The following is a 21,772-nucleotide window of genomic DNA, read 5'->3' on the forward strand; positions in this document are numbered from 1 at the left end:
TTCTGATACACAAATGATTAAACCCCAACATTTACTCGCCACAAGTAAACACCACAAGTAGTGAAGCCTTGTCTTCACTAGGGACACCGTGCCAGTCCTGCACTAGGCTGCTGCACGCTTTCTCCAGCATTGCACATCTACAACCAAAGAGCTTCAGAAAAGTGAATTGCCCTCTCTGCAGCTGGGCTGGAGTCCCCTTGCCCAAGGATGACCCTCCTTCCAGAACCCCACCCTGCTGTACTCCATCCACGGCCGAAGTGTAGTTATTAATATACTTCTAATTGCAGGGATTACTGCTATGTTACACTCTGACTTCTCTCTTCCCCCATGCATTAACTGGTTGCTTGGAGCTTTGCAATCTTTCAAAGAAAATGCCTTGAAAAATAAAGGCTGGGAAGGCTCATGTTAAATTGGGAAATGAGCACGCCTTGCTGGCTACCCCGAGAAACTAGGACAGGCTTCTCTCGACCAAATCTCCAGGTATCTCTGAGGCTGTAACCGTCGGCACAATTCTTAAAATACACACAGGCTGATTAAAGGCTGGCTTACAGCACTCACTAGACTTACAGCACTAGCACTGATTCCAAAATCAAACAGACAAGATGATTTTTGAAAGAAACCTCCAAATGCAAGGCTGCTCTCTGGACCCTCTCCCTGGTTTGCTCTGTGACCTCACAACACAACAAGAGCTCCCCTTGGGAAAGCCAGAGATACCAAACTGGGCACCAGCAGAGGTACCAACACCTTTAATGTTGATCCAAATTCAAACCAGCAGCTGTTTCAGTGTTGAAGTGGGGAACTTTCTGGGGTATCTGCCCACCAGCCACCATGCTGCTTCCTCCCTTGCTGGGAGATGCAGCACAGACGTCTGAGGGGAAAGTGGAAGGCTGAGCCAGGACAGCTAGCCAACGGAGGAGGCAACTGCAGAGCAGATTTCAACACAAATACCTCACCCCAACAGGACACTTTCCCTGGGGGAATGTTTTTATTCCCTGTGTGCCACATCCCAGGCCTGCTCCTTCATCCACTCGCCTCACCGTTGAAAATTAACCAGCAAGTACCTTCCCCTCCTCCCCCTCACATCAGGGGGAACAAGGGCTGCTTCCCTTCAGTTGACTTTCCCAACTCCCTCTTAAGTATCAGAGCACCCCCATGACATAATGAATTTAATATGGGAAGTGTATTCATCCTCTTACTATGGATAAGGCAAAGCAAGATTAACAGTTTGGATTTATTTTAGTTATGTCAGTTTAAATTAAGGCTGTGGCTTTGCAAGAGTGCAAATCTGGCTTTGTCACGCCCACTACTTGACCAAGACCACCACATCCCAGCAATGCAATGTGCTGCCTGGCTATGACGCCCAGCAGACCCCAGCTGCTGGCAGATGGTGCCCCTGGCAGCGTATCTGGTGGCTGCCATTCCTGTACCAGGCTGAGGGCTGCGGCGCTGGGAGGGCTCCAGCTGCAGCTTCCATCGACACCATCTCCCTGGACTGCCACTCACACCACACCCTCAAGCGTGCATTCCAGCCTTCTTACCAACACCTCCTAATTTAAATACTTAGGCCACTTTGCCACAAATGTAGATGCTTTTTCGCTCGTGCTCTTTCAGGTGGACTTCAGTAGTAAACAGGTTTTGGCCACCCGTCCCACAGCAGACCGTAATATGGGGGACAATTTATCATCTCCAACAGAGCTATCAGGAAAATGGGTTAAGGTACGAATGTTAATGTATGAAGGTTAATGTATGAATGTGCTGAAACTGAATGGACTCTCTCAAACTAGATTCAGAAATGACTACAGGCAAATACAGTCGAAGTCACTGAAGAAAGTGAGTGGTAATGATCAAATTTTTACAGAATCATAGAATAGTTTGGCTTGGAAGAAACCTTTAATTAGGTATTAATTATTATTAAAATGGACCACAATTCCAATCCTCTACATATACATGACGTCTCAGTGAAGGTAACAGCGGCTCTGAACTATCTCCTCTAATGCAAGTTAAGTAAACAACTTTAAATAAAGCTCGGTAACCCTCCAAATCGAGGCAGGGCAGTCACAGCACTTTTTAGCCTGTCCTTCGTGTATCTTCAAAGCTGTGAAATCAGTCATAACTTTGCCAATTGACCTCTACCCTTTGCAACACTGTGACAATTTCCAAATAACTGGGAAGAAGCGCAGCACCATCAGCCTCTACTGTCCAAACTGCAGAGTTTGGATGTAATTTGTATTTATATGATTGTATTTTCCAAATGAAATGTGTGGTCTAAGCAAAAACAGATCCAGAGTCTTCACTGCCTTCATCCAGACTCAGTCATATGCTCTCACATGTCCCACTGAAACAATCAGGACCTCACTTATGCCTTAAAATCCCCTAGATCACTCTATCCTACAAGGAGCTCTGTAATGCTCTCTTCAAAGATGAACAGAGCTCAGAAATTTTCTCTTGATGGAAGCTGTATTTAAAATGTTTTTCTACTGTCCTCAGTGGGGTTTCACATTTTGGATGTGTGACAAAGCAGATATCATGTGCAAGGAACTATAAATCCTGACTGCACAGAACTACCTTAAAGCTAGAACTTTAGCACTGGATATAGACCAAATCTGACCCCTTGAATCAAATTGCTCGGATCATCTCTGCTGCTAAAATAAAGGCAGAATTTTGTCCTGAAAGCTTCATGTCGCTCCTCAGCAGTTTGCAGTAGACAGAAACCTGTCAGGTTTCTAGTCTGCACCTCAAATAGTCTTGTCAAGTCATACAATCAGCAAGAAGCAGCCAAGGCAGGGTTTTTTTGTCAGGGAATGTAAACAAATAGCAGGCAGTGCTGTTCATCTATCTCAGGTTGGTGCCTATAATTTTAATTAAAGCATTTATGTAAATACAGATGCAAATTAGGTTCAATATAGCATCTGCCAAATTACTATCAAAGACCTGAGGCTACTGGCAAATTATCAGCATGAGCTTTCATGATGTGAGGGTACCAAAACCAGTGTTGGTACAGATACTGTATATTTTATTTGGCTTAAATTGGCAGTAAAATACCATATTTGTACATACAAAAGAAGCTAAATAGTCTTCCATTTGAAAAAGAGCTCTTCGTAGGTAAACCAACATCATTAAAATTCATCCTTTAGACAGCCTATGTCTAGCAAGGAAAAAACCTCCTTTTGCACTTCTGCAACACCTATCAAAGAAACTCAAAGCGCCTCTGAAATGTTAATTAATCGATACTCTCCCCAAGGGATATCTACTTTAAAGATGGTTATATGGAGCCTGCACTCATCTCTCATTTGCCAAAGGCTCGCAGGAGGGAAAGCCACAGATACTGAATCTGGATCTAGGAGACTTGAGTCCCTGCTCCTCTGCATTCTCATCACAAGACCTCCCACCACAAATATCACAGGAACTCACTCACACCAAAGAGGTGTGAACCTCTTTGGCCTACATATCACTGCCTCAAAGTAGTGTTAACTTGAAAACCTTGTTAACTCTGAAAAGGCAATTACATGACAAGAAAAATAAAGGAAAACAAATAACAAGGGGAGAAAAAAAATACCCCAACATTTGAAAACTGAAGGAATCTTAGATCATGCTGAAAGGATCTTATCTTTGGCAAATGAAAAGGTATGACCAAGATAATGTTCACAGCAATATCGGCATCAACTTCTGCTGACTATTTCTTCCCTCCAGGTGCAATTCCATCTTTAGGGCCTTGCAAGTGGAGAGTAACTCTCCTTCTTTTTTAACCCTCCACTAAGACCAATGCTTGGAAAGAAGCAATAGCTCCTAACGCTTAAGAAAAGACTTAACCAGATCAATATCAATGATGCTTAAGCAAATGCTTAACATTTTCCCTGTAATATGCTTGCAAATTTCCGAGGGTATGAAATTCCCACTGGCACTGAATGAAGTGAAATCCAATTTATTCAGAGGAAGCATGAAGTTGTTTGGAAACAATTATTATTACCCATGCTGAGGAACAGGAGAAGGAAACACAGTAAGGTTTGGAGTCACACAGGCACATTCATAGTGTGACAAAACATGACACATACATGACATATCCTTACTATGCCAACACTGTTTGGAAGACATTTGTAACCAGCATTTTGTAAGCATATGGTCTCACACTGGCCCCTTCCTGTGCTCAAAATTAAAAACAAAACAGAGGGACAGGACCTAAAGGCATGAAGCCACAGACTGGCCTGTTTGCATTCCTTTGCCCTGATATCAGTTATAATGACTGCACAGTCATTTAAATGCTTTGCTTATTGACTGTTTGTCTTTAGCATTTTGCTTCCAAAAAACCCAAAACTAAAACCCAAGTAACAGGTAAAAATAGCAAGTGTTGGTTTTGAACACTGGGACAGTGGTGTGAATTCCTACAGTAACTGTGATTTCGTGGCTGCAGGGAGACTGTGAAACAGGAGGAATGAGAAATGGAAATGATACTGAGGTTGCATTTCCTGTTATCTATTGCAACAGGCTAAATGTGAGAGCTTCATGCCCTTGGAAGTCGGACATCCCTGCGATCCATGGCTATTAAGAGAACTGGTATGTGTGTGTGTATAAATATATATATATATATATATATATATATATGAAACTCTTTCTGGAGAGTAGTAACACTTCATGCTCAGCTTCTGCATATCATGTCTGCATCCTAACTGGGAACCCTGTTCTAGCAAAATCATTTTCTAGGTCCCCTCTGCAGGAAGAAAAAATGCCAAGTTTCACTGGAGGGAGAGGAGTGGTGGTTACAAAGGATGAGAGACTTCCCATTCTTATTTTGAGAGAAAACCAAGCAGAAATCACAGATTTGCCGTGTATCGGTTTCAAGCAGTCGAACTCACTAATGGAGGCCAACTTGACAATCTTCATGACTTCTTGTTGATAATCACACCTCAATAGACTTTTATCTTATCTGAGACTTAACTGGGCAATTCCAGTAGATCAAATTACTGCACTAGTTTTGCCAAAGGGTGACTTTCAACATACAAGCATACAGATAAGTAAGAGACTTGCAGGTCTGATGTGGTCTTTGCCATCTGTGGTAGTCAGCTGGCACATACTTAGGGACTTGTTTGGAAATCAGTGGTCCCATACTGTATTGAGAAGCTGAGCCATTCAGGAAGCAACTCGAAACCCAGGGACATGAGTACACCAGAGGAAAAGGAGAGGGCAAGAGGGTATAGTCCCAGCCAGGCTATGGGAGAGGAGGTTTTAATTTCCTACCCGACCTTGGGTAAACCATTTTTATTCCTCAGAGCTTCTTCACTTAATTTTTGTAACAAATACTGGGATGGAAAATACCCAGAAGGATACCAAGTGCTTGTATTTGAAGAAAGATGGGCTCAAATAAGCACCAATAAACCACTCTCTTCTCTGCTTCTCCAATAAGGCTGGGGATAACCTTGAGGTGTTTTCCTAAAGCAAAGAAATGTGCAGCTCTAAAAGGCTAGGGAGGAAGAGAAGAGCAGTATTTCATCAAAGGACCTGTAGTAGCAGTGTAACAACATAATCTCTTGAAGGGAGGCAAGGATTAAAAGTCAGTGTGGAAAGACTGAGTAGATAGTAAAAATCCAACAGCTACCCATCTTTCAAGACTCCAAGGCTGAGGCTGTGGTAGGAAGAGGGAAGGGAGTTGTTCTGCCCAAGAGGTAAAGTTGTGCCTTGTTTCCTCTGTCTGCATATTTTTCCACTTTTTATTTTTGGATCTTGCAACATTATACAGCACTGGATGGCACATAGCTAGAGTAACAGCCACCATGCCCTGCTCTGGACTGCAGTGGAAACACCAGAACCACCTTACTAAGGAGGATGATGAGAGCGGACCTGCAACACTAAAACGTGTCTTTCACCTCTGTTTTATTCAGGAGGATCTGAAAACACACCATTAGAAATTTACAGGAACCAAGATCCCAGAAACACTCCAGCAGCAGACGAACACCCACATAACCTCGTCAAAATGCTACACGGCAGACAGGGCTGTTGAGGCAGAGCCCTCGTCTATGAGAGCCCAGCACGACTCCCTCGCAGGCCAGAGAAGGGGTGGCTTCCCACAGTGCACATTGTGCCTCAGGGCTGTGCCAGTACAGCCACGTCACTCAGGGACCTCTCCACTCATTTGGCCAGTACAGATTTGCTGGCAGAGGTCTGTAGCGCAGGCATGGCTTAACCCCAAGCTATTTTCAGAAGACAAGATGAGAGCTAACTTCCCAGCATACAGTACAGCCTGTGTGATAATAAAAAATCCAGTCTTTGTGCCTTTCCAGAGCTGCTCTGCTGGAGGCACAGACCATTGGGTGCTGTCAAGTAAGAGCCAAGAAGCTGATGCCATGAAATAAATGGTTTTATTAAAACTCCAACAGGACAGTTCTCATTGATACACAAACTCTTAGATGAGCACTGTTTTGGGCTCTCTCACATCACATTAGTGCAGAAGGACCCACCTACACGAGCAGGACAGTCAAAAGGCCAATTTTCACTTCTTAAGCCAAGGCAATCACAGTGTAATAAACAGCATCAGTGGCAAAAATGAGAAACTAACACATCTCAAAGGATGATTAAATTCTTCTGAAAAGGTAAGGTTTAGCAGGTCCCTCAGGACAGCTTCATCCCAAATTCAACTAGGAGCCATTTTATTTGGCTGGCTGATCTGCTCCCCCATTTCTGCCCATTAGCCAGTTTTGCCATTTTTTCCTCTTAATTTTAGGTTTGCGTAACACCTTCCTAAATCAGAATTTACCATGAACCAAAGCGTCTGCTGGCTGAAGTACCCACCAGTCTAAATGCACTTGAAAATTTAAGCTAACTCTTCTTCTAACCCTGTGCATCACCCCTGAGGACACAGGCAAACACAGATATAGCCAATAAACAGTTTGTTTCTAACAAAAATGCTGGAGACCCACAAGTACCAGTGAATTACCAGTACCCCATGGATCACTTAGACGCCAAGACATCACTTTAAGGGCTAGACTTTAGAAACCACTATTCATGAATGGGAACAGTCATTTTTATCTTGACAAGACATGACTACCCTGCCAGAAAAGGAAAATGAATAATGAGTTGGAGCATCCTCTAAAGCAAGGTCCAGTTCTCAGTCCCAAAGTGTTGAAATCAGGAATCTGCACAAGACTACACACAGACATGCTTTTTCCTTGGAGATGTAACTCACAGCTGAGCAGCATGCAGAAGACATACCTGGAATTCCGCTGCTGCCAGCCGCTGATTTAGTTCATGGTTTGATACCAAGAACCGAAAGTTGATGTTTTGACAGAGAACCCCTCCTTTTTCCAGTTACTTCACAGGATACAGTAAGTTTCTACTTACTGACACTGTTAATTATCACTGTGTTTTCTCACATAATTGATACTTGATCATTGATGCCTTTGGAAGTGATAAGACACAATCCCCAACATTTTGAATTACACTGATTTTCCCTCTGGTCAGGAACAGAGATTTTACAACATCTCTCACCTGTGATTCAACCTCAAATTTAGAGAGGAGGAATAGGGTCTGTTTAGGGTGGCAGACTCCTCCTAACTTCGAAGGAAGAAGTTAGGAAAGGGGTCCTAAAACTTACATGGAACTTTGTGCCGTTGCTGAGATGAGGGGCAGATCTTCCATGAGGTAGAAAGCAGCTCTAGAGATGGTGAGGTAACAGCATCACTGGCAACTAAAAAACACCAAAGATCTGTTCTGCAGCCTCCAGTGCATCTGTCTCTAGAAGAGCTGCACCAGTCAACAGACAGTCTCAATTCTTGCATTTACCCACTTTCCAGCTTTTGGAGGAATTGCTTCAGTAAAGAATTACGAGAGTCACTCAAGATCTGGATGCTATTCTTGTAGCAGCAGAGTCCAAAAGTCTTCCTCAGAAACACTGTAGTTTTGAGAGCAAAACCAGACGGCATTCAGTACGCTCCTGGAATATTCCTGGAGATCGGCGTGACAATGAAGTCCCACCAGGGCCTGCTGCAGTCACATAGGGCACAACATGACCATGTTCTACCACTAAGTTGTGGCTACCACATTCGCTTGTTACAGCAGTGTGAAATCAAGCTGTTAAGACAAACCCTTAAACACTTCTTCAGTGAGGGGCTTCGAAATTCTATCCTGGATCCACCGTAACTAAAAGGAATGACTCCAGGAGGGAAACCAGGCATCCCTTGCAATGTGATATAATGTGGGATAAAATATTCACACTCTGTAAGAAATAATGAGAAAGTTGTACCAGGGAATGTTTCCAGTGTAGATTTGTTTTGCCACCTGGTTCCAGCTGAGAACTATGTGCAAACGGAAGCTCAAACAGTATTGAAGGCTGGTTATTCCTAACACACCCTGCATCTTCCAAACACAGAAGAGCTTTTTTACTCTGAAGACCATCTGCATAAGGAAGAGATGTGAAGCACTGTACAGACAAGTCCTCACTCCTGGAGTCATACCTGTTCTCTTTGAAGCGTATCTCCCTACTTTACCAAAAAACGCCTCCCACATGTATTTACACCAGTGTTCGCTCTGCGGATGGCTGTGGAAAAGAAATATAGATTTTAATCTGCCTGGTGCAACACCAGATGAGCTGCAGTTGGGATTTAGTGGACAGACTCTTTATTGCTGGTATAAACAAGCAATGTGAAGAATACAATTTTATCTCCAAAATCTGAATGGAAGGGAAAAATCGCTTCCCTGCTGCTTCTTGGTTCTGGAGGGAGCTAAAACCACTAGCACATTCCCAGGGAAAGCACTGCTCAGTGCTGCTCTCTGCAATCATGTAGGAGCTCTGTTTGGAATGCAATGGGAATGACTCGTAGCAATGGCTTCAGAGGAGGTTTGATGAGCATCCCCCTCATTCACACTAACCAGACTTCAAAAGTAGCATTACAGTTTTGGGTAAAACACTTTCATTCTCTGCTGGCTTTCTATTGCTTGGCTCCAGGCAAATTGTTCAACTTTTGTGCCTCAGTTTCCCCATCTCTTAAGCAAAATCTCCCCTGGTAACCTTCCCTGGAGGTATCAATTACACTTTGGTGCTTGTAGAGGAGCATACAAAGGAAGGCACTACAGGAACTACAGACCATCAATAAAGCATCCAAGGCTCTGCCACCAATACTTTAGCAAAACACCAGCTCACTCAACCCCTAGAGCCAGATGTGCAGTGCTAGCTTGGAAAGCCAAAAAACAGACAGAAGCTGGCAGCTTCTTCATATTCATGAGCTCTTTAATAATGCTCAACAAAACTTGGAGGCATGTTCTCTGCTGTTGCTCTTGCCCTTTTGCACAGTGAGCAAGTCATAAATATTTCAAGGGAAGAGTCCAGAAAATTTGCAAGATTGGTCCTTGCCTTTTACAGCATTAATGAGCAGGCCATTAATAGTTAATGAAGCAGCTGCTGGTGATCTCAGAGGTAAAGGCAAGATGAAAACAGGAGTGTTTGCCCATTCACTACAATGTGATAATGCAAAGGAATGGCTTGATCCTTCTAACAAATTGTCCCCACCATGGCAAGACCCAGAAGCTGATCACAGGACCTCCAGCAGAACCACATGCAACCCCCCTGCCCTGTTGCTGTCACCCAGCAGGGATGGGTGTGGGAGTGAAAAGGCCTCAGTGCTGCATCTTACTTAAACACAAGTGCAATGTTCCAAACACTTACCCAGGTAGGACCACACAATGCCTATGGGCAGGTGCCTGTGTGCACCCTCTAGTCACACATATGTAACAATGCCACTAAAACGACTGGGGATTTGGGTCTCTTAACAGTCTCAACTGCTTTTTCAAAGCTGCACCCTGAAAGACAAATTCACAACACAATCAGGCAGACAACTTCAAAGAACAGTTTTTGTGATTTCAGCCTCATATACAGAGAGGACTATGGTGAAAAGATATTTTTGCTGTACTTTTTCATACCTCTGAACTGACATCACCTTGTCTGTACGTTTGCAGCTGGGAAAGCACGTCACTTTTGGCAACTCCACTTGCCAGGAGCTTTACTGAGGAAGGGTGCCACAGGCCAGGCTGATGGGAGCAACTCCAGCCCTACAGCCTGTGCAGGAGCAAAATGAAAGGGGATGGCAAGAAGAATTGGGTATAAGTTTGGACACCGCCAAACTCAATTTCTGTCTTTTTATCCCTGATTTTAAGGGATTTGTGAGGTTTGTTTCCATCTGCCTCCACATTCATGCATATGTGGGCCTAACAATCCCAGTACAGTAACTTTCTACTGGTCTAATGAAAACAGACAGGGTGTGGAGGAGAGGCACCCATCACTGGTGCTATGGAGGGTGGTTAGTCTGACCCCTCTTTCCAGTGCATGTAGGAATTCAATCTCACAAGTCAAATGCACTAAAAGCTGTTTGCATTGGTCCTGCTGGCCCCAGGAATAATCAGTCTCCTGGATTTCAGCTCACATTGCATCTGGTTTGTCACAGATTAAGCTTTTTCCGTGGTTTTCTGATAAATGTCTGCACAAAAAAAAAAGGATGGGTAGCAGAGAGGCTCCCTGAAGATCTCATGTGGACAGGATCAGCATGGACCCATCTCCTCCCACAGAAAACTGAGTGGGGTTTGGATGCAATCTGAGTATATCCCTTTTATGTAAGTGTCCTTAGCATAGAGTGCAAAAGTTCATCTGTTCGGCCGTTCAGAGCTGGCAGTCAAGAGCCTTGCATTCAATGGGAAGAGGAAAAGAAAAGCTTAATTTCAAAGTTACAGTCTTAATTCCACCCTCCAAACCAGAGATGTTTAGTAGTGCAAGAGTCAAAGGCAACTGCAGCACTGGGACCTCTGTTAAATAATTAACTATGATTTGCCTGATCTATCTGCAGGTTCTCACTGAAGAGACAAAAAACTTCCCTATCACCATGCTACTGTCACCTAAGCAGTAGGTTTTCTACAAGCACCTCCTGGGATAATTGTCCTCTAATTTTTGACAAAACTGGTCCTTGGCTTTGCACCTTCCAGCAAGACTCTGTCTGCTACTTTCAATGCAGATCAAAGGCGACCTAAGTAGATCCTTACTGTACTAAGACCCACAAAATAAATTTATTATGTTAAATTTCAAGTAATTATTTTATTCTGTAATTTGATTAAAAACTATAATTTGTCAAACATGCTTTCGAAAAAAATTACTACTCAGACTTAATAGTAAAGTACATAATTACCAATGAATGTACAGTGCTTCTTTTTAAAACACACAGCACATAACATTCCTTCATGCTTTAAGTTGGAAGCATCTTAAAGTCATTATAAACCTTGATTTAAAGACCTAAATACCTTAAACTATTTAAATCACATTAAGGATGAAACTTAACATATGAAGAACCCTTCCAAATCCAAATGTGTTGGGATGTTCCTCACTCTCACACCATCTATTTTACATAATTTAAGAACCGACATTTTAAAACCACAGACAAGTAAAAAAAAAAGTTTAATGACCAGAAAAACCTATCCAACCTCAAATGCTTCTTAATCAAGTTCCTACCAGCTGCCCGCTTCATTCAAGAAAGAAGAAAAAAATTATTTTACCTTGTCCTCTAGCTACAATGTAAAACTTTCAGTGCTGAGTGTGTGTTAAACTTTCTGTTTCCAACCCTAAGAGTACTTACTTTTTACTGATTTTACAACACAGCAAAGGGAGAAGGGCCATTCATACACTAGCCAAAAATGAATCAAGCTGCAACCCCAAACAAGCCAAGTGGCCACAGCAAAAGGTGAAGAGTGTTTTAAGGTGAGTATCTGTAGGTGGTTAAAGACCAATAATAAAGGGTGGCAAATCACAGTCTTTCCCCACTGCTGTGCAGACTAGCATTCATGAATTTGAGCAGAAGAAGGGTCTCTGAGCCAACCTGTGCCAGAAGCTCCTCACGGGAACTCTTGAGAAGATGTTACAGCAGTGCCTTGGTGCACAAACCAAACAATGACCTTGCAACATATGGCAGCCTCCACCCTGAGATTCAGTAAAAGTGTCAAGACAAGAGCGAGAAGGAACAAATAAAACCCCTATCTACACAGGGATGAATAAAATGCAGGCAGATTAAAAAACAACATAAAATAAAATAACTGAAGCATGTTAGATGAAAACACAAACAGTGGTCCTACTGCTTGTGCCAGTGAGAGGCAAATAGGAAAGGATGTCTCAAGACCAAGGTAGCTAACTGAAAAACAGGATCAAATTCAAACCTTGGCTGCAGAAATCAATACAGACTCAGGTACAAAATCAGCTTTCCTGCGCAAATGCACCATGTCCAAAATGCAGCAAACTACATCTCATACTTGCTGCACACAAAACATCTAGAAGTTCAAAGTGTGGCAGAGGCCATGTGGTAATTACCATCCCCTCCTGCTGTCTGCTACATTCTGAAAGTAAAGCAGCCTGCAAACAGCCACAAATCCTTTGCCACACAGTACTGCATACTGTTTACATCACCACCAATTTTGGGATGCAGCAGCCCTTGTGTTAAATACCCAAATATCTCCTTGCAAAGTACCTCACACACTCTTCACTGAGTGCTTCATATTCAGCAGCCCATTTCAAAGCAGATCCCTCACTCCATCAAGCATCACAACAGTGTTTTCCCTGCAGATGGAAAGGTGCCTTCCTTGTCCTGTAAGCACCCTGCCACAGCAGGCTCCCTGCTGGGATGCAGACAGAGCCCTCCAAAGGGATGTCAGGGTGGGAACAGGCAGGTAGGGGAAGAGGGGAAGGAAGAGGATACCTCAAAGAAATTAAAAATGCAAAACATGCACTCAACAATGTATTTCCTCCTAAACTGGGAAAAGGGTACAGACAGGGGTTTGTAGATTTTGTTTTTCTTTTAAAAGAACCCTATATTTATGCCCCCTAGAAATTTTGTGGGAGAGGTGCAGAGGGCTCAGCAGGAAATTGTGGCCAGCTGGTAAAGGTTGTCTGGTGCCCAGTGACCACATGCATGTTAGGGCTGTACACCCCGAGGCTGAAAGCATTCACCCTTGAGCACTTTGAGGTGAGAACAAGACCATCCACTGCTCGCCAAGAAGTAAGAACAGAGCAAACAAAAAGGAGTTCAGATTTCAGGAGATTAACTTTAAATCCACCAACTCAGCGCTCTGATTTGCTGCCAGAGAAGAGATGGGGCCCGAGCTAAGGTCATCCCCATGTACAAGTTCTTTTCAGCATAAATAATACATTGTGACACTCCTCTCCTGGCTTGGACATACATTGAATGTTCGCACGCTCCTCTGGACCATCATACAGAGAGCAAACATGTAAAAATACAGTAAAACATGAAAGTAAGGTACTTACAGATATGGCTAAAATCCAGGATAACAGGATAAACAAACAGAATTTAAGGCACTTCAAGCATACTCAGGGTTGAAAGCAAAATCCTTCACAGAGAGTCAACACTTTTTTTTCCCTGTATCTGATTAGCTGTGGATTTTCAAACTTGTGTTCGCCTCGAGCAGTATTTCCCAAACCACCTCATCCTCTTTACATCACTGCCAGGCACACAGACAAGATGCCGGCAGATACATAGAGGAGGAGCATCCTGTGAAAACTGCTTTAGCAACAGTAAAATTGTGAGGATGCTCCAACTCTAAAGAAAGAGAAGATGCCAATTTAAAAGCAGCTAAGAAAACAGTTACCTCCAAACACATCATTATTCCTTGTCATTCCAATTGTTTTAAAACAATTGGAGGAGCCGATTCCTCTCTTATGCTGGAGAATCCCAGACAGGCAGAGGAAGTAAAGGCTTCCTAAGGCAGCACTTTCCTGATGAATTTATTCATCACCTTTTGTACCTGGGAACTCCCTACCCCCACCAGTTGGGAAAAATCCTGCAGGTCCTCAGTGGCCACCAGCCCCTGCACTCCCCAGCCTCCAATGGGTGTGTCAGGGACCCTGTTGCATTTGCCAACTCTCCCACGCAGCAACCCCAGGTACTTTCTCTACTGTGAAAATGCCATGAAGCTTCTTTAGCGTCGTCTCACTGCTGGCTTTTCAAAAAAAACTAAATCTAGCCCTCAAAATGGTAACACGGTGGAGCTGGTGCCTTAATACCCCAGCACAGGTTGGGAGGACCTGCACCTTAGGTCAAAGCCCAAGTTAAAAGGGCTTCTGTCTCTCAAAAAGAACTGGTTGCCAAGTCCTGAGAGATAAGGAACACACCTCAAAAATCTGCAACCGCAAAGTCATTGATCCTCCCAGTACCAAGTACGACATGACAATAATGAAAAGCTGCATCGTAACTGTGACAGGCTGCAAAAGATGACATGGGGATGCCAGATGGTAAATAAATGAGTGACAAAGGACTCTGCAACTACCTATGCCTGAGCAAAAGGAGGGTGTTGGAGTAGTGGTCCCATGGGTGGGAGCAGTGACAGCCATGTGGACTTCTAGCCAGGCAACCAAGTGCTCTCCCAGAAGGGAGGTGAGCACTGAAACAATTTCCACACTTTCAATCACATGGAAATAAACAGGTCTGACCCAATGTCATTATTCTCAGATGACCGGGAAGGGGAATCTTTTTGGAAAAATGCAGAAAAAAACAGCTTCAGGGGAAACTGTGACTCTCAGGGATAACCCTTCCTTCCACAATTTTCAAGGAAACTGTACCGAAGCTCAGAAGACAACAAGCACCAAAGCCTGTAAGCAGTGTGCTCCCAGCATATCATTTAAATAAATCAGTTTCTGGAGAGACAAAAGACAAGGAAAAACTCCCTGTGGTGCCTGACAGTTTGGGCTCAAGAGGATGCTGAAAAAAAAACCCACAACAAAACATATTTGCTCTTGAGGTGGGCGGCAGGAAGAGGGGCGGGGAAGGCAAAACGACAAAAACACTTCAGGCCAGAACCACCAGGACTTTCCTTCATTTTGTGCAAAAGTGAATCAGCAGTGCTCTGCCTGCCCAGCAGCAAAGCTCAGAGATGCTGGCGCTGTCTGCTTAGTACTGGATTTCACTGGCATGAGGGGAGGCAAAACCTCTCAGCATCACTTCCCAGGCCTCCATCCCGGCACTCTTTGAAATCCTACAAGACTTAACTACCTCCAACTGGTATACTATTGGATTTTCTTCCTGAAAATAAGATTTAGAAAAAAGAACAAGCATTTTTCCACTTCTGCTATCTAAGTAAAGTGTAACATAAAGTCACTGAAACTAATAAGCATGAAATTAGGTTGAGAAATACAAAAAAAAATTATAATAAACTTGGAGTGAGAAAACACATATATTGGAGGTGAGGGAAGGGGCACAGAGTTCTTGAGAAATATTGGTATTTTACTAAACCCTTCTGAGGGTGCCTTCAGCAGCACCTCAGAACCTGCTTTTTTTGGGTGCTATTAAAAAAAACCCCAAACCACAAATAACAAGATTCTGTTTAAAAAAAAAAGACTCACATTGTTCCCTATACAGTTCTGCTCACAGGACTTCTTCCTCTGCTCATGACACTGGACAAGAGGCTAAGTAACATTGAACTTAAGGCTTCCTCAGTTATGATCATTGACTCAAAAAAGTGAGAAAATCTCTTTCCATTGTTTGTTTGTTGTTTGTTTTGAGCTCCAGCGAGTGAAATATGCAGTTTTAACACTTATTAGAAAATTTTGGGAACAAGACACTTTACTACAAAAGGGAAGCCAAAATCAACAGGTAATTTGAGGTTGCAAGTTTTAAAAAATTATTTAAGAGGGGAAATAAGGTCAGGACAGAAAGAAAATCCCAAGATTTCAGGCCTGTGAGAGGATATGAAAACCAGTGCAAGAAGTTCCCATCCCACGCCTCCCACTGCTCACATGAAATTAATCGTCCCCTCCATCCATGCCAACTGGAACAACACTGTAAATCACAGCATGGAAATGCTGCAGGTTAAAAAATAATACTAAAGATATATATCTATATCTCAAGAAAGGAGGGAGAGAAGCAGAGGGCTGTTTCTGTGCAAACCCAAAGCTAAGGGTTTGCTAAGTGGACTAACACAAGGCAAATAACTTTGCTTTTCATCTTGTAACATTTTTCCAGAAGATAAGATGAATTTCAGGTTGTGGAAGAATTTCCCAAGTGAACTGAACTACACCATGGTCAGACAACAGCAGTCTGGAGGAAACTCCATGACATGTACAGAACCACTTGCATTTGGACCAGGATGTGCCCACTCCTGTGACCCAGAGGCTCCACTGCCTCCACCTGCAGGGAAGTCTGGGCGTAACTTGGGCTTAACTCCAGCAGTAACACGGGTTTCCCAGAGAGGAGGGTTGATGTGCAGACATCAAGAGCTGAACAAGCACATGACAACAGGCATCTCTGCATGGACACATGTCAGTTCTGTACCACTAAGGCTTACCACATGGTTGTATCAGCCTAGGGCACGACACACTCACTGATGCAGCTGTGGTGGCAAAACCCACAAGCAGAAAGGCTGTTACATCAGCAAAGTGGTATTTCTGCCAATGTCACTTATTGTGACAGGGTTTGGGAGGATAAACCCACAATCACCACATTAACTCAAGGAGAAAGTTCTTGATGTGGTTGTAGAATGCTGACCCGACCAAAGGGCTTGTGTGCTCCAAGGCTCTGGGTACCCTGTCTAAGGAGATATTAAATACATGCATGCTCACTTTTTACCAAAGCCTGTAGCGATGGGACAAGGAGCAATGGTATTAAACTGAAAGAATGTAGGTTTAGACTGGACATAAGGAAGAAATTTTTTATGATGAAGGTGGTGAGATAGTGGAACAGGTTGCTCAGCAAAGTTGTGGATGCTTCATCCCTGCAAAAGTTCAAGGTCAGGCTGGACAGTGCTTTGAGCAACCTGGTGTAGTGCAAGATGTCTCTGCTCATCATGGATGAGACGATCTTTAAAGGTACCTTTGAACCCTCAGCCCCAGGGGTTGGGCAGCCAGCAGGTTTCCCCCAGCTGCAAGACAAAAGGCAGCAGAAGACAGAGAAGACTACATGATTTCAGAGCTTTCCATGCAGATGGAAACTGAGCCAAGGGTGAGCCTGGGCCATGGCCCTATTTAACCTGTAGTCTACGTAGGCTGGGGTGATGGGTGTTGGGATCTGCAAATTCCTCTCAAAATGTTGGTAAAAGTTAATTTGAGAGGCAAGCAAGTGGTGACCAGGCTTTGCTTAGCTAGATCAGATCCACACTGGACAACAATCTGGAGAAGACATGAACTGCAGATGTAGCTGGGGAGGCTCATTGTCAGAATGACACTGAATTCCTCACCCATGCCCTGCTTTCACCACCCAGCACGTACCTGCATACCTGGACAATTCACAAAACGTGTTCAAAACTCGCTGACATCTCACCCCCATGTGATTCCTAACCACACAGGTGTTACAGATCACCTTCTTCCCCATTTGCTTCCCGACCCCTCCTCCCCTCTCTGTTGACCCTTCAGATGGCAAACTCTCCCCTGTCAAGCACTGACATGAGCCTTCCCACCGCCAGCTCCACTCGGGGCACTGCCCACTGCAGGTCAGCTCATGCAGTCTCATCCATGAATTCAAGGGGATGTTGCACAATAACCCAACTCTGCAGCTATCAGAACAAAGCCCCTTAGGAGGACTCTTTTAAAAGTCCCCTCCTGGTTACCAACATATAAACCTCCTCTGCTTGCCTGTGTTATTCTCTCTCTGCTCATTACCAAAAACCATCTGAGGCCTCTTCAGTGCTAAATACACAACATCATTTCACACCTCTCCCTCAGTTTCACTCATCTCCTGGTTTTACCAATAGACTCACAGTACTGGTCATTCTACATAAACACAGCTTATGGAAAATTCAGTTTTCACTTTAGAAACCAGTTTAGGGCCCCATGGTTCTGAGAAAACCCTGCCAAGTGCATCATTTTAGATCCAGACTCACATTTCTTGCCACAACCCCAAATGCATATTTGTTAAAACAAAACAGTCAACCAAACAGCCCTTCTGACTTGCAAAGGCATGGCAGTTTTGGGGAGGGAGGGCTGGCTTGGTGATTTCTGAGCTGCCTCTGGAAGGTAAGGCTGGAATTTAACTGTCTTCTCTTCATCTTCCGAGGGGCCAATTCATTTTATTTCCATTTTGCTACACCTTTGCAAATGAAACTCTCAAATACTACCCTGTATGAAAAGTATTTGGAACATTCTGGAAATCAACAACTCTTTTGGTTTTTCAAAAAAAAAACCCAACAAATACTTCTACCCTGTGACTGAACTGTATCATGACATCCAGTAAACTTCAGATCCATTTTTGAAGGATTGATAAAATAAACTAACCACAAATTTTAGTTCCAGCTGACCTGACACATATAAACACACCTTGATAGAAGAGCAGCAATTACTTTAATGGCTTTAAGTTAAAGTATTTATAGATTATTTTAATGCCTATTTTATTACTTACTTTCAATACGAACAGATACCATCATGCAGATGTGCAGTAACTTTTAGGGAAAGAACACACTTGCTGAATTGTCCTCATGCTTGAAAGAAAGTCAAACTACAACTACACTCCACACAGAATATAAATGCAGCTTTACTGAAACCCGACAGCCATGCTGAAATCTCAGGGAATTCAGTTGTGACATGTCTGTTTCTAAAAAAATTCAAATTAAAATACTATTTTGATTTATTTTCAGTACATGTTTTCATTCCTTAAGCAAACACACAAAAAAATAATTTAGACATGGGTCAAAACATCCCAACTAGAAGAGACTCCAAAGACAGTTTCTGAGGATCATCCAAGTTAGAGCAAAGCAAAAAGGAATAAAACCTGAAGATGTCGCACACGCAAATACAGTGATGTCATGCCTGGCATTAAAATCTTTGTCTTTTACAAGGATGAGCAAAACCTGCTGTGTTCTTATTTCAGACTGGAGCAGTTTGAAACTGGTTTGAAAATGCAAAAAGAAGCCAGTAAGTTTGCCATATTTAATGTTGGCCTTCTTTTTTTGACCTTTAATAAAAATATAATAAAACTTCCCCCCTGCAACAAGAGAGAACCAAAACGTGATGCTGCCAACTTGGGCTGTTTCATATAATGGATTATTGATTTTACAGAGACACTGTCTAGAAATTGTTGATTGCAATTAGAGTAAAAAGGAAAAAAGAAGTGGTACTTTGAGAGAAAGCGATTGGAAAGAGTGATCTACTTTCAAACACTGACAGCAAGAAATGTCCTGTGTGATGAAACTCTGACAGAAGAACTTTTGGGGTGGACAGGCAGGAAAAATGTCATTTTATGAAGGTGAGTAATCACAAGGGGTTTGGCCTGATCACTGAGCTATACACATCTATACACACTTTCTGCCACTGAGTTCATCACAGATACAAGAACAGATGACAACATGGGAGAGCTGTTGGCCATTTCTTTCTACAGAAGCCTGAGGGGATAAATGCATATGGGTTCGAACTACAACAAGGACCAGCAACAACTTTAAAAATGCACGGGCTTCTTAGCATTCATATTCTTCCCAACTGCTGGCCAGCACCTTGCTTTCCCTGACCCGGAGATCGATTTGCAATTCTGTGTTTCAAAGAGCTGCTGAGTCCATACAACATACTGAAGCCACATCTACATTAGAAAGGCTTCACTGGGACAGAAATATATTACACTCGCAAAGCACTTCAGTCACAGATACCTCTTTAACAACAATATTACTCATCTAACAGTCTAATAAAACTACAGCAGCACATAGCAGTCTTACTTCACATGCCATTTCCCAGTAAGGCTGCATGCACGAGGCTTCTGCTAGAGACATCAGAGCTCCCATGTCACATCCGTGCCTGAACGACCACCTCAGCCCCAGCCAGGAATGACAAACCCTGCATAAAGTTTAATCTGTAGTTTTTTTTAAAAGAGGCAACTCATTGACCAGCTATCTGTAGATTATTTGTAGGTGAGCTGGATGACAAACCAGAGCACGGCAATGACTTATCATCATTTGCTGTAAAATAATTATGTTGAGGCATTTGATATTTTATTTCTCAGCCCCAATTTAGAAAGACTTTTTTGTTGTTGATGGGATGATTATCATTGTTTCACTAAAAGATGTGCTAAAATCCCTTCCTGAACTGGGATTTGACACCTGTGGGACAAAGGAATCAAATCAAAAGTTTTGCATAGCTGACAGCCTTATGCTGTGACTCTGGTATTGCTGCGGGAAATCCCCTGTGCTGCCAAAGGCGCAGCTTCTCAAGGCACTGCACACTCTGCCACCCTCACCCGCTGCTCCCTGCACTGCTGCGGGACCAAGCAGGCAGGAGCTGCTGATGCCCAGCAATCCTGATCACCGTATTACCCTTCCACCCTGCAAGAGTCCTCCTCTTCCCTCCCATTCCTACTTCTTTGGATGCTGTCTTCCCTTCTGCTCTCCACCTCACAAACCAAAACTTTTGCTGAATTCCCCTGCACGGCAAGACCCTCGCAAGCTCTCGGGGTTTCAGAGGAGCACCTGCCGTGCCGCCATCGGAGAGGTGCTTGGGCAGCCCAAGGAAATCAGAGCCATGCCCCGCCCCCCCGGCCATCTCCATCTGGAGGGATTCCCAGGCTCTAAGCGAACAAAAGTGCTCAGGAAAGAGCTGGGCACGGGAATACCCCAAAGTCAGACAGGTACATTCCTACATCATTTCCAAGTTCTATGCCCAGAAAAGAAGGGGGGGGGGGGAAATCTGTGTCTTTCCCTGTCGCCTTCATCCCAGAGGGAGAGAGGGAAGGGGAAAATAAAAGGAGACGGCTCTGTGATGGCTTTGGAAACCGGCTAAAACAAACGGGAAAGTCACCCCTCATTAAAAAAAAAAAAAGTGGATGCAGCGTGCCAAAGCCCGAGTTTCCCCAAACTCGCCTTTATTCCGGGGAAAATAAAATGCCACGGGAAGGCAGAGCCCTTCGCCGAGAGTGGAGGAGGGATGGAGCGGGGCGCCCGGCTGTGCCCCGCCGCGGTCCCGGCTCGGTGCCGCCGCTCCGCAGTCACCGGCAGCGAGCCCCGCGCCACGGCCACGGCGTCACGGGCGGGAGAGGGGCTGGCAGCGACGGGGGTGGGGGCAGGGGAAAAAAAATAAATCAAAAATTAAACCAGAGGAAAGCGCTGCCAAGTCCGGCCGCGGGCGCGGAGCCGCGCGCGGCGGCGTCGCCGGGCCCCTCCTGCGCCCCGGGGCGGCTCTGCCCCCCCGGCCCGGGAGCCCGCGGCTGCTCGGCGGGGACCGCGCTGACAAAATCGCCCCGCTCGCCTCTACGTAACGCCCTGTCGAAAGCGGACGCCATATTTTGTGTTGCTGATGTCGACATAGACAAACGTAGACATGTTCCCCCCCCCCCCACGCCTCCTCCTCCCGCTTTTCCCCCCCTTCACCCAAACTTGCGATCGGGAGGCGGCGGGGAGCGCGAGAAGGGCGAGGGGAAGGAGGCTGCACGGCCAAAAATTAAAAATATAGATTAAAAAATTAAAGAGCCTACCCCGAGCAACCCTCCCCGCTCCCACCCCCGGCGGTCTTCCCCCCGTTCTCCCCCTTCCTCAACCTCCCGGCCCCCGCCGAAGTCCCTGGAACCGGACGGTTTCCTGCGGGAGGAAAAGTTGGGTGCGAGCGACCGGGGCAAGCGCAGGGAGGGGGCGGCGGGGAGCGACGCGCACCGGGGGAGGGGGGGCCCCGCCTGGGAAGTTTCCTACCTGCGCCCAGGGGCGGCGGCACCGACTGTCCCGGGCGGAGCGGACACCGGGGCTCCGCTCCCGCCGCTCCGCTCCCTGCGCCGCCCGCGGCCGCGGGACCCCGCGCCCCCCGCCCCCGCCGCGCCGGCCCGCGGGCAACACGAGCGCACGCACCGGC

The 21,772-nt window shown here is 44.8% G+C and overlaps 1 protein-coding gene across 2 annotated transcripts in view; it reads right to left on the bottom strand.

Annotated features, from left to right (window-relative positions):
- The window catches only part of ZHX2 (zinc fingers and homeoboxes 2), a 75,940-nt gene extending 54,235 nt beyond the window's left edge, over positions 1-21,705 (bottom strand). For both annotated transcript variants that reach the window (XM_027645733.1, XM_027645731.1), the window contains exon 1: positions 21,616-21,705. The gene's annotated coding sequence lies outside the window, so the exon portion shown is untranslated. The remainder of the gene's footprint in view (positions 1-21,615) is intronic.
- Positions 21,706-21,772: the final 67 nt, after the last annotated feature.

The sequence above is a fragment of the Corapipo altera genome, unplaced genomic scaffold, assembly GCF_003945725.1.
Source record: "Corapipo altera isolate COAL_440 unplaced genomic scaffold, ASM394572v1 51, whole genome shotgun sequence".
NCBI classification, from domain to species: domain Eukaryota; kingdom Metazoa; phylum Chordata; class Aves; order Passeriformes; family Pipridae; genus Corapipo; species Corapipo altera.